The sequence below is a fragment of the Brienomyrus brachyistius genome, chromosome 3 (genome assembly GCF_023856365.1).
Source record: "Brienomyrus brachyistius isolate T26 chromosome 3, BBRACH_0.4, whole genome shotgun sequence".
Taxonomy (NCBI): Eukaryota; Metazoa; Chordata; class Actinopteri; order Osteoglossiformes; family Mormyridae; genus Brienomyrus; species Brienomyrus brachyistius.
In genome coordinates this window covers 5,813,045-5,826,870 of record NC_064535.1, presented here as the reverse complement: position 1 = coordinate 5,826,870, position 13,826 = coordinate 5,813,045, and the positions used below count along the sequence as shown (strand labels likewise).

Below are 13,826 nucleotides of genomic sequence, written 5' to 3'. Positions count from 1 at the left end.
AGGCGTAACCATGGAGATCTCATTCTCGCCAGGATACCCCAAGTGACAAACCACATCCTGTTTATGGCGTTGATGCAATTTTGTAGACATCCCCTCCCATCGTTCTCTTACAACTCCTGAACACAAATAAGGAAGTTCGATTTCTCAGACCACTCCCATTCAGTAAAAACAGTGAAATGATGCACGTATTATACTGGTTTTTTTTTAAGTAACACATAATGCATACTTGCTAATATTATTTTAAGCACTGTGCTCCAGCCCCTACTTCTGAGTGGTGTCTAAGCCAGACCGCAATGCCTGTTTTTCTGGCTCTCAATATTTCATAAGGCCTCCACATGAGCCAACAGTGGGCAGTTAGTTTCTCTTTTTTTCTCTCCAGTTTATGTTGTCATTGGTCATAGTCCTTTAAAAGGAAACAGGAGAGCGAGAAGAACTGGCGGATTCCAGAGGGTCAAATTGAAATGGCACGAAAAGCCGGCACACGTTTCAAAAGCAAGATCTCCAACCATGTGAGCCCCGGAGCTTCTGCCTTATTTTGTTAGCTGGAAAAAATTCAGACAGCCCTTCCCTGAAAATAACTGTGTCCCTAAATGGCTTGTGCAGCACTGACAGCTCCCTGGCTCAGACTGCAACCACCACGGAGATTAAGAGGGAAAAAAAAAAAAAGAAAGATAGCAAAATAACAGCGTGAAGAATTCTGTGTCGGCAAATTGGCACAGGGGATTAGTACACTAGAATGTGCGGGACACCCTAAATTCCGTTTTCGGCATTCCGTGGGGGCCGAGCATGGCCGCGGCCCGCACGGAAAAGGCCGCCCCTGACAGCAATTATAAAATGGAAGAGGGATTTGAAATAAAAAAAAGAGAGAGAAGAATCCTGGAGGTCGAGATGGCCGGCCAGCATCTGGAGGCAGGAGAGGTGATGTCATTGGGGCAGGGTTAGGAGGCTAGAGAAAAACAAGTCCCCCCCCCCCCCCCCCCCCCCCGTTTTTTTTCTTCCCTAATCCTCTTTGCAGCCCTGGGGTGTTGGAGTGAGGGGGTGGAGAAATGAGGGAGGTGGCAGGCAGCCAAGGCACAGGGGCTGATGGGTAACGGCAGAGAGTGCCAAGTGAACCTCGCCGCCAACATTAGAAGCTCACATCTTTGTTCTCTGAAGGCTGGTGTGCAGCCAAAGGGTGCATTTCAACCCTGCAGTATGATTACTCTGGATGGAGGCCAGCTCCCTCTCTCTCCCTCTCTCTCTCTCTCTCTCTCTCTCTCTCTCACACACACACACCCTCCCCCTCCCTCCCTGAGCTCCCCCCACCCCTTTCCGTCTCCCAGCCTTCAAAGGCCTTCTGCCAAACACGCAGGGGTTGCCATGGCAGCAGAAACTGGAACAGAAAAAAAAACACAGTAATGAGGTAGGCTTGGGTCCAGATGTGCCACATGTGTGAGTATTAACGATCCACTTCGCGCACAGCTGCCCGTCAAGAGAGACAATCAGTACCGAACTGGAAAAAAAAAATCAGTTTTGCGTAAATTATGAAGAAAAAACACACCCAGAATAGCCCTTCTGTGACAATGTTAAATAAGACTAAGAGCCATTTGCAAATTATGTGGTTTAGCCAAAGCTGCTGGGACAGTTTCAATATTGATCAGGCAGCAGAGACAGCCTCCCCCCCACATAAACATGCCCCATTAATAAATCCAAAATGGGGACATGGATTTTAGTGCTTTGTTGTTCAGGGTTTGCTGTGTGTTTCTCCTGCGCAGTCATCTCAGCGCAGCGAACCCAGACCATCTGAGGCCCTGGTTACCGAGGGAAATGACGGCGCGGCCGGATACCCCAGGAGCTGGAACAACACAGCCGAGCACATAAAGTCCCCAAAGCAGCGTTTCACGTCACTCAGGTTGTGAAAACAGGGCCTGAAGTTTATAAAATTATATCTGAAGCCACATTTATGTACAACAGGCCTCTCCAAAAGGAGATCAGGCGTGGAAAGCCCGATGTTTACAGCACTATTGGAAAAAATATTAAAAATAGTTTCCCCAGGAGTGTTTGCAGTCTTAAAAAAAGGAGAGAAGAGGACATGCATTTCATGATATATACTTTATGTACCTGGCTGAAGCTTTGTCGCTATGCAAGGTGTGGGTTAATGTTCTGTCTGAGATCTTTCTTAATGCCACAGGTCACTGCTTACTTCCTGTAAGCTGCCAGCTACCTAGGGGTGGGGGCAGGCTTGGGACCGAAGGGGACGTCAGCAGTTTATACAGTGCTCCGAGATGGGAGAGCTGGTGCCGGTGGCCCCGGTAGGAGGGGGATGGGGGCCCCGCCTGCTGTCGTGCAGCTGTCACCGGACACCGTGTCCCCAAGTCGGTGTCACGCTCAGGTGAGAAAAACATCTCCGGATGTGGTGGCACACCGGCACTGTTAATTATCACTCTGAAAGTGACTTTTCAGTCTTGGTCCTTCGTCCTTCAGAATCCCCGCCTCCTCCACTGCCATTTCCGCTGCACTTACTGCTAAGAACCGTCGCTCCTGTCACCACGCCGACGGATTAATCAACAGCCGGCTATCGCCTTCCTGCTCCCATGTCTGTGAGCGGAGCTGGCTGGGTGGGCAGAGGAAGCAGCTGTTCCGAAATGGAGGGGCGGGGGGGGGGGGGGGGACATCACTGCAATACGTGTCTGTGGTTCATCATTCAGTCGCACTGCACATCCATCTTCCATTCGGCAGTTCTTAAGCATCCTGGATTTTCCGTGTCTTTTCCAGCCACGGAGGGTTTTCTTCCCCCAGATGCCGGTAGCTTCCGCACGTGACAGCATGTGGAAAAGCAGTCGTCGCGTCGCACACACACTCCATGCTGCAGTGGCATTTCCTGTGGGTTTGTTCTGTATCCCGCCCCCCCCCCCCCCCCCCAATCAAACCAGATTTTAGTGTTTACATGCCAGCAGGTTTCTCATGATGTAAGCTCATTTGCATAAAGTACGATAAAACTTCACATATCACAGTGACTTTTTTTTCTGCGATATCACGCAGAATGGATCACGAGAGAGAGGGAGAGGGAAGGAGAGAGGAGCGTCAATGGATTCAGCTGCTCACACACACTGCTCAGACTTCCAGTGCATTTCAACATGGGCCTGAATGCAGTGGGGTGCAGGAAAAGCCGCAGTCTTGCTGCTGGAACAGGAGTGACAGGTGCGTAGAGCGGCCGGGCAGTGTCCGTCACTGCTGCAACTCGCCACCCCTCCGGGGGGGGGGTGTCTATGAGTCTCACGCTTTTGTATTAGAGGCAAACCCACTGACCCCTTTTAGCGGCAATGCTACATATTTTGGACAAATTCCTGAAGCCCATCTGTTTATGCCCCCCCCCAGCCCCCCATTTCAGCAGGCCTCTCACTACGATAACCTCACAGTGCTGCCGTCACGATGAAACTATTCGTTTGAATTATAATTGCGCCCAGATGTGAAAGAAGGACCTTCCAGAACTGAAAGAAATGAATGAAACAACTTCCTGAGCAGAATGTTCTCACGCTTTCCATGGACCCGGGATCCTCCTACTAATTTCTTAGAGTCACACAAACTGGAAGTTAAGGCCCAGTGACATTCACACTCTCACGTCTGGCACTTCATGGGTCCCTTCGTCAGCTTTAACGAACTTCTGTGCCGCTGTGTCAACACTCGAGCGGGGTTCCTGCATGGACCTGCTGTGTGCTGTACTCTCTTATCGCTTGAAATCCCATGGTCACACCCTATTAGGTGCGAAACCTGTTTCGCCTGCATGACATTAAAGCCTGTGTGTGCCCAGAAAAAAAGCCGAATGTGTATTTCACAATCTGACAACTGCTTCTGTACAGAGGGATCCACAATGGACTTTATTTTGCGTCAGGCACTGTGCCGGTCACCCAAAAAATGAGAAGGACCCCAGCTTAAATACCTAGTCTGTACTCAATGGAATCAACGATAGATCAAGCTAAGCCGTCCTTAGATGGAATCAGCCCTCATGCTTCAGCCAGAGTATTTGAGCAATTCGCAGTGCAGATTTTGCACCCTGACTGGAATGAAGGGTCATTTAAGGTCCCCGATGGGTGGAACTTGCTCAGCTCTCGATGCCATGCAGACACGCTTCATCACAAATTGGCTGGCAAGGAGCACAATTTGACTTTGCTGTTCAATCGCTCAAATCCTGTTGACCCCTCGCATCTTAAAAGTCAGTCAAAGGATTGTTTAAATTATTTTGGGTTTGGGTTATTTTGCTGTTTCTCCATCAAGCTTATGAAGATTGACCAAAGGTTGACACCCAACCCCCACAACCCGGCCCCTCCACCTAACTCCCAAGTTCCAGATTCCTCCGTGCCTGTCTAATCAGGTGGAGCACACACGGCTATGTGAAAACATCTGGCCGAAAATGATGCATTTTCACGTGCTCCTTTTTGCCTAGTCATGCTAATCTTGACATAGACCATATTTCGTAATTAATATTGCAGTTAGTAGTGTTCCTGTTGTGGTTGGTGCTTTTCTTGTGCTGGTTTAGTTTTCTCTTATGCACCCTTCATTTAAATCCTCTCATATTGCTCAAACACCCCCTCCCCCCCCCTTAATTCACCATGGAAGCACTAGGGATGTCAAAGTACTTGGCAGACAGTTAATTCGCAGTAATGTATGTCCGGGCGGGGTGGAGCCATGACTCAGCATGACAAACAGGCCTGACGGTGCCTATGAGCTGGTCCTGTCATGTACCATGTGAGTCTCAGGCTCTGGAGCCAAACTACAAGCCGAGCGCGTTTTGCATGAGTGACTCAGTTTTTGTAATCAGGGCCAACTGCAGAAATGCATGGTGTCCAAGCATGTGATCCCTGCATGCTCCAACAAAGTCTGTCCTCCTTGGATGAAAAATACACAGTGGCTAACCTGCCGAAGGTGTGTGAAGATAACTGCAAAGGAATTCTGCGTGCAGGGAGCTGTTGTTGGCGCAGAGAGAGCGGGACACGCGTGCTCGCCAACGGCTTCCACCTCGCTTTGAAAACAGATGAACCTTGTTGTGCGCAAACTGCTTTAAAAAAAAAGGAAAACGGTTTATGAATCCACTCCAGGCCCCTGAACAAGGAACTCGTTCTTGGGATCCGTTGTTGGGCATCAGCAACTGGGAACCGCAGGACAAACAACAAGGACGCTCTCATGTGGAGAGGGTGTCGTTTTCCGGGGCAGCGTATCATCTTCGGCCGCGCGGACGCAGGGCTGGGGACGGATTATTTATGATTATTCATTATTCATGATGTCGGCACGTGCTGCGTGATATAACGAGGTCTGTTGGCTTTACTGCCTAGCGGCTCCTATCCGATTGGCTAATGGGCCACGTTTCGTCTTGTTAGCAACTTTCCGCTGAACCAAAAGGGTCTGGATTGGCGGCTAATGATTCCCGGAAAGGCGGGGAGGGGGGGTGGGTATACAGAGAGGCTGGCCAGCAACTTTGTGGTAATCCTGCGTCTCCCTAAGTCTAATTTGAGTCTGGGGAATGAGAGGGGCAGCTCCTGTTGTGCCAAGAGACGCACCACCGAAGTCGAGCATGGCGCCCAGGCTGGTCCTCATTCAGGTCATTAGAGCTCAGAAGAACCAGCCCCCGCCCACCCCAGTCCTGTCATTCCACCCCCGCTGAGCCATACAGGCTCTGGAAGCCGCTCTAATGATGTTTCCCATCCCTCTGTGAGATTCGCAGCTCCTGGAGTTGAACGTCACCCCACTCCAAGTGACTGTAAATTGGCTGCCGCGCCAACAGTAGCCGGGCTGTTTGGTTTCCACAGATTTTAGGTTTGAATCCGAGGAGGCTGGAGGTGGAAGGGTGGGGGCCCCCAGTGTGCTCTGTCCAGGAGAGGTACACGTCTATTTTAATGCTGAGTGGACGGTTCTACAGGTGGTGGTGTGGGCCAGAGTATAACAGATTTTTACTGGGAAATGTGAGCTGCTGTGTGTGTTTGTATGCCGGTACACCTGGGACAGAGCTCTGTGGAAAAGTACCAGTGGAGAGGAGCCATTTCTGCAGAGCAGGGTTAGGTAGATTACAGACACGGTCTCCCAAATGAGACGTGGCTGCAGCCTGCTACATGGGTCTCTCTCTCTTGCTTCCATGGCCCCCGTCGCTCATGCTCTCCCGACGCGCTTCACCGTCCTTCTTGAGGCCGAGCACTGTGCGTTTTTTTGGTTTTTGCATGCGGTGTCTATGGAGCAGACGCTGGCGTGTGAGTCACCGGGGCTATCTGCCTGTCTGGCCCTGGGAGGGATGCGGCCCGCGGGCAAACTGTAGCCTTTTTCATTCTGACGATGGCTCTGTGAAAGGAAAAAAAGAAAGAAAGAAAAACAAACAGAACTGACAGACTGCTAGTTTCAGAGGCCCGGCTTAAAAAAAGATATATACCCTGTAGCTGGGGCCGCGTCAGTGCCGGGTGACCTTGAGTTAGGCCCGTTGGTGACAGAGTGATGCAATGAAGAGGTTGAGGTTTGGACGGAGCACTGCTCTTTGTTTTTCTGTGCCTCTCTGCCATGACTGTGCCATTCGGGGGGGTGGGATGGGGGGGTTTGAGATTAGCAAACTGACGCTATCATCCCCCCCCCCCCCCACTGCTCGTCAAATGTCAGCTGGGTGCTAATTGCAACATGTCTTGCAGTCTGCAGGGGCCTCCAGCACTGATCTTTCATGTAATGGACCTGTCCTGTGTCACCCAACTGTGACGATGTGTGGGGGGGGCGGGGTGGGGTGGGGGGTGGCACCCCATTCCTGGTCTCTTATGTGCTGCACCTGTACTGTGTTAATCTGGCTAGAAAGGACTCTGCAACAAATAAACATGGTCTGACTGGTTGGACGGGAAAGCTAGCGGGGGGAGGAGCTGTGTTCATGGGTGGGGGGGGTGTCATGCATGGGTGTGACGCTGTCTGCTTCCAGCGATGATGAAAGCCTCTGCTTACTCAGCAAGCCCATCAGCAATGTTGGTTCCACGGTTGCACAGCTGACTGGCCTGTCGGGGGGTCCGGCAAGGAGAGGGGTGGGGGTGCGTGCAGTGGAGGCGCACCTCCATATGTACTACTCATCTTTTTTATGAAAGACTGAAAGAGAGCAAGAAGTACTATAGGTAGTAAAAATCCTTGTAAAAAAATAAAAGACAGACAAGCCATGATGTTAGAAACCGCGTCCAGCCCACAGGCAAACTGAAATCTGCCAGTTGGTCTGTCTGCACAATCAGACTTAATTCGCACCATGTGGGGAAGGTGAAGTCATGTGACAGGACGATGGGCGTGCGGTATTCGATTCGCCAGCTTGAAGATACCCAAGGGGGACGAGGGGGTGCGGCATTCGATTCGCCAGCCTGAAGATACCCACGGTGGACGATGGGCGTGCGGTATTCGATTCACCAGCCTGAAGATACCCACGGGGGATGATGGGTGTGCGGCATTCGATTTGCCAGCCTGAAGATACCCACGGTGGACGAGGGGGTGCGGCATTCGATTCGCCAGCCTGAAGATACCCACGGGGGACGAGGGGGTGCGGCATTTGATTCGCCAGCCTGAAGATACCTACGGGGGACGAGGGGGTGCGGCATTTGATTCGCCAGCCTGAAGATACCACGGGGGGCTCAGCTGCCCGCTCCCTTTGTGCCTCTCCGCTTTCTCTGCTTCTAAGAATCCCTTTGTTGTATATCCATCCCAGAATGCCCCTGGCCTCTGGCTAGGGAGGGTGGGGGGTGAGACGTTGGTGTACAACAATGTGGATTCTCATTTCAGGCTGTCACGTCCTGGAACCTGAAGCCTCGCTTGGCCCTGGCATCCAGGCAACCGGATCTTGTGAGACAGGCTGATGGGAGGCTTCACAGTGGATTGGGTGACAGCAGTGAGGAGCAGGGGCTGAGTCTGCCTCACCTTACAGACCATCCAGTACAGAGACCGTGGGGGGGGGTCACCGGCAAGTTCTGTCACATGCAGACATGATGGCCGGGGTGGGTCACTAGGGCTCTCAGCAGTGGGGCAGTTACACCTTCCGAGCTCACCCAGGGATATTTATAACCACCCGCACATGTGGGGGGAGGGACACCCGTCTGTGCTTTCAGAAATAGAACTACCTCCCCATATGAAGGTGATAAATATAATATCCTTGTTTGTTTTCTAACACAGAGGCTCCTGTTTACAAGATCTGTACCAGACTGATTTCTGAAAAACCTAAAAAAAACTGGTGGTGGGCGGGCATTCCCTGCGGGGGTCGATGGGCATCATGGCGCAGTGTGTATCGGGGAACAGGAACAGCCGGGTCTCGTCGGCTGAGCCATGTCGTCTTACCGGGCCGGGTCAGGCGAGGAGGGAAGCAGGAAAATCAAGTCTGGGCTCAGTGTGAGCAAGACAGACACACAAAGGCCTCCGTCAGGCATAAACACCCCCCCCCCCCCCCCACCCCTTGGGCGGACATCAACTTGTTCCCTGGACATGCGTCAGAATCCTGGCTTTCGCCGAGACGACAGGCCGGAATGTGACAGTCAGGCCGTACCTATTCATGCCTTTGGGTCATGCCACCCACCATCTGAGCCTCCGCCTCCCCTTACACACACACACACACACACACATCGCAAAATTACAGTAACCCACTGCAGTCCCACAACGCACCCGCATTGCATTCCACACCCTCAGGGCCTCTTCCTTTCCAGTCCCTCTGCCGGCTTGGGTCCGGGCGGCTGAGAAAGCAAGGCTCAAGTCGCAGGCACTCCGGCCCACCCTCTCCCGAGAGTCCCTGCCTCCTGCCTCAGTGCGGATACAGCCTCTGGCAAGGCTGACTCACAGCCTGAGACGGCGCACTTGGGCGCTATATAAATCTGGCTGAAAAGGAGGCTTCGCTCAGCTGACAGACCATAGTGAGACCAGCATCTTCGCTCAGGCCTCTGCCTTTTCATCATCCTCTGAAAGCGCCCGTCTTTACACGCCCATCTTTTATCTCCAACCCTCTCCACCTGTCCAAGGTGGAAATCTCCATGTCTTATACTTGGAGTAATGGGCTTATGCAAATCCTCGTTCTTCTAAGCCAAAGAGAAAAAAAAAAAAACATTTGGCTCCACCCCACTCAAAACCCACCACCTATTTTGGGCTTTCTAGAAATAATTTGTTTTTTAATCTTTTCACCTCACCCCACCCCCTCCCCTTCCCCTCACATCCATTAAAGCAGCCTCTAATTTGACTCTCCTTGAGTTATCAGTTTTTTTTTTTTTTTAACTGCCAAGGAAAGAAATATGAAAATACCCCAATATGCCAGACACACCAAAAATGCAAAAAAAAAAAAAAGTCATCACAATTTAAAAGGAGGCAAAGTGTTTAATTAGCCGCTTGCAGCTGCAGGCCCTCCTCTCTGACATTTCCCTGCTCCCGACTGTCAGTTTCAGTTAGTTCTCCAGGGTGTGTCATGGCGACACATGCCAGCCTTCAGCCCTCATTGTCCCCCCCTTCCTCATCCAGTTTGGGGTGTAGGGGTATATATATTGGTCTCACAATTAAGCTCAGTCCCCACCCTCGCTGTAATGGTACGCTCCCGCCCGCCCACAGCTCGAACCCTGAACCGTGGCGTCTTGCTTCATTAGCCACGATCGACCGACCAGTCCAGCCCCACGGGGGTGAAACTCGCGGGCAGCACGGATGTGCAGCTGCTCCGTTCAGCGGCGAGAAAACAGCACGCTTAGCTCAGCCTTGGGCGGCCTGAGTCAGGGACCGTGGTATCGCCGCTAAAGGGCATCGTTTGTTTACTTCCAACTGGCCAGTATCGGAGTACAGCTAAAAAAAGGAAACACCCCCCCCCCCCCAGCTGACCATGAATCCATGTGCAACCCTGGATGGGTTCGGTGGGCCGTGCCAAGATGCAATGTGATGTACCCCCACTCTCCGCATTCGCCTGATGCTGTACACCCTCCCCCGCTGAAGGTCACATGGCGAGATAAAGAGACACCTAGTGGAACAGTCTACCCACGCAGCACTCACTGCCTGGCAGGAGGCGGGGGGAGTGAGGCACCTCCCTGGGAGCATGCTCTGAGAAAGCAGAGTACCGAGCCATTACAACATGGCCGACCCTCCCACCTATCGGGGCGGTGCTGCTTTGCCCTCAGGCTGTTCCCATCCAGTCTACGGAGCAGAGCGTTAAGATCATTTTACAGACCAGACACACACAGACTCAGGAGTGATTCGTTACTCACGGAAATCCCCTCACTGACCTGCTGGCATGGCGGTTTAAAGGAAGATGGTTCCAGCCACAGGCACAGGGCCTCCTGCTCAGCAGGGACGGGCCCAGGGGAGAGGCCACGTTATCACACCTTTATGGCCCTTCTTAATCCCTGCCTTGAACCCAGGACTCCCCACAGTGGCCACCCTGCGCTGTCAAACCTGCAGAGGTGGGAAATGTGGCCTGTTTTTTCTCTCCACGTGGTAACGCGAGCTCTGTCAGGGTGCCGAGCGCTTTCGCTTTCTGTTTTCTCGCAGGGCCCCGGGAGCCGTCTCCAGGTGCAGGCACATGCATCGAGGCTGCACATGATAAGTCGACTTGCCTGCGACAGCTTCCGGAACCTCGTTTTCCAGCGTGCCTCCTCATAACGCCCCACTCACACGCCCGCCAGACAACTGCAAGCGGCTGCTTTCTCATTCGCTCTAGTGATTCTGGTGCGGATGCTTGCCCTCTACATAAAACGGGCTGTTTATCAACAAAAATAAATAACAAGAAAACAATAGCAAGTGGGATAGTAAGGCATATGTCCGTCTATTAAATGTACACGAATATATAGGCCCATATGTATATAAGATACATTTATTGCACAAATATGTGTTGGCATAAATAGATTAAAAAAATAGTTTAATTAACCAATAGCATAGCATTTATATGTGATTTCGTGGCAGCAGTTGACAGGTCTCATCAAAGCAGGCCTGACTGACAGCGGTGGATTGGGTTAAGCTCGTTGGCTGTATAGCAGAGGCTACGCCAGTCCCAGAGAGACATACCTTTGTCTCTCTGCTTCTTCCGTCCTGGATCATTGCCCTGCTGTCTCATGAAAATGGTCTGACAGACGCGCTTTGCAGATGGTCACAGCTAGGGGGCGGGTATAAGGCCAACCCCCACCACTCCGTGCCATGTCACAGCAAAGGCTGCTGACCTTTCACAAATAGACTCCAACCCCCCCCCCACCCCCCCAAGGAGATGGTTTATTTACCTGTTCACAGTAGGGAGGGCAGTGATTCAGGGTTCAAACCTCCATAGCCCCCCCCCTCCACCTTCAGAGACATTCGGTCCCTTGGAACTTCTCCACCCCCCACCGACCAATGAGATCACGAGGCAACATGCTTGAGGGTTTTTTTTTTTTTGAGAAGGACATGAAGGGGTTAGCTTTGGGGTGGTGGTTCCAAGGTGGGGAGGGGCATTCTCATGTCACACCCTTTTGGTCTTTTCTAGTGGATGGAATGGGAGTATTTTTGGATATTAATGCAGGAGGAGGGAGAGATACCAGACAGGGCTCCATAATTACACTGAGCTCCTTCACAGACCGTGGCATGGAGGCTCGGATAAAGATGACGCAAGATCCGCTAAGCAGGCTTGCTGGCATTCACTACTCCTTCACTGTGCACTGAATTACCAGTTTCTAAATCATGTCGTGCTCTCGCACACTTACGGTAAATCTTCTGAAGACTTCCTATATCAGGAAAAGACGTTTATGACCATAATGGCAATGATTATAACATTTAGTTGTAGGAGGAAAAAGCTGCAAAGTCTATAATAAATCTGTTATGGGTCCTACTTCCTGTCTTCCTCTTGGATTCATGAAAAACACAGGATTATTCACAATTTCGACTATTAGTAGAGTAGCACTTTTGCTACTTTTTTGCCTTCTGGGTACTTGGCATCAGAAGTCCAAGCAAATAGAAGAGGATTATGGCATGAAGTTTAACCTTTCCCAAAAGGACAACGGGATTCCTACTTCTCGGCCTGCGAGTCACCCTCATCAGATGTGAGGCGAGGTTCTCCTCTGGCACTCAGAAGCTGCGGTTTTGCGTGCAGATGATTTACATTCTAGACTGTGAAGTACGGCAGCAATAAATGATTTTTTTAGGGGACAGGCAGTATTGGAGTGGGAGAGCAAGTCCAGGCAGCGAAGAGCAAATCATGCATATCAACACATCGGAAGGGTCCTGTTTCTCGTATATACAGCACAGGAAACTGAACACTCTTCAGCCACCATTACAATAACTGGCAGAAACCATAGGCTGAACACCATGGGAGGCTAAGTGCTTCACTGGTCTCATGAGTGAAGTGTCATCGGTGGCATTTGACACATGTACAACTGCGAGTTACAGAAATCACCAAGGCATGAATAATCTGAAACTAATTTGACCCTCTTTTATGTACGGAGATGTAGCAAGTCGTGAGCTGAGGACAGAAGGAAGAGAGAAAGCATGCTATATTAAAAATCAGGAAGTGTTTAAATGACGCAAAATTTGTATAAGAGAAACACCACAGCATTCTTCAGCTTATCCTGTCAGCTTAATAATATGCTTTTATGATGTTAATAAGAAAATAGACAAATCTACAACAACAATAATAATAATATATTGTTTAAAAATTTGCTCATCCCCTCTAAGCCAAACATTTAAAAACCTACATAAACAAATTGGAATCACACCTTTTGATCTCTGATAAAGATCATACTGAAGTAGGAACAAAAGATCTTTGATTCAGGGAGGTATAATTCACAGGACCAGCCATGTAAGGACAGTCAAGGCTGGAATTAAATATGGCTGCCAACGGGCCCAGGCTTAACAAGCATGAGCATCACGCGGGTCTCTTGCCCTCAATCGGCCTGTGACGCAATTCTCCTCTTGTGGAAAGAGCTGCCCACCCCCGCACCTCCCTGAGGCTGGAGAAAACAAACCGGCCTATGCATCTTCATAAATGGGTACCGGGTGGGTGGAAATTAAAAAAAAAAAATTATTTAAATAACACCAAGCGAATAAACCGCTGACACGGTCGGTGCTTGGTCAGATGGGAGCTGGAGGGCGGAGGTGAGGCACTCCCACAGAGACTGAAAGGTCACGGTGTGAGCTGATAAATCAGCAAGCAGACTGGGGCCAGCACCAGGTCACCCAGTCAGCTGACACTCGCTACAGCTGTGTCAGGCCCATCCATTTATGCCTCGTTCTGCCTCTCCTTCCTTTTCTTTTAAGCTCCGACTGATTTATGAAAGTTAAGCATCTGCTCATAACTGCTACATCAGGGCACACGGCTGGAAACTCCGGCACCACGTAGCCTGATATTATCTCCCCACCTGAATGCCGTCACCTATGGCAACCCATTTACATGAGGTCAACGAGTTGCCATCATTGTTGCTGTCCTCATAGTCCTGATTGGCGCCGCCTCCACCTTCGCCCCTGGCATTTCCCGGTGCTGGAGCCCACGACAGGTACAAACTATAGACACGTTTCCTCCCCACTTCACAGGGACAGACTCATTATTATTTCTTGGAAATGTGCCGGGGTACAAACCGGATTGTTCGCTGGAGGGATTAACGAAAACGCACCCGCAGCGTCGGACGTCAATGCTGTTCTGCTCGCCAGCTCCTGTAGCCCTGAAGCCACTAAGGCCCGGACGAGGACGGCGAGGGACGTGGACGAGCAGATGTGCGAAACATTAAACTCCGTGGCAGAAAAATGAAAGCCCCGGGACTCATTTCCTGACATCCATGCCGCTCCGTGTGTGAACTCCTCCGCTAATTACGCCAGATGGTGCTTAATATACCAGCCGTACCCAGCCAACACCAATATGCGGTCAGACACGTTATATTTCTGAA

At 51.0% G+C, this 13,826-nt stretch overlaps 1 long non-coding RNA gene across 1 annotated transcript; it reads left to right on the top strand.

Annotated features, from left to right (window-relative positions):
* Positions 1–1,157: 1,157 nt before the first annotated feature.
* On the top strand, positions 1,158–3,797 carry LOC125738513 (uncharacterized). The gene is made up of 5 exons (XR_007396849.1): positions 1,158–1,891; positions 2,171–2,371; positions 2,755–2,862; positions 3,022–3,180; positions 3,358–3,797. It is a non-coding gene; the product is annotated as an uncharacterized LOC125738513 (long non-coding RNA).
* The last annotated feature ends 10,029 nt before the right edge of the window (positions 3,798–13,826 follow it).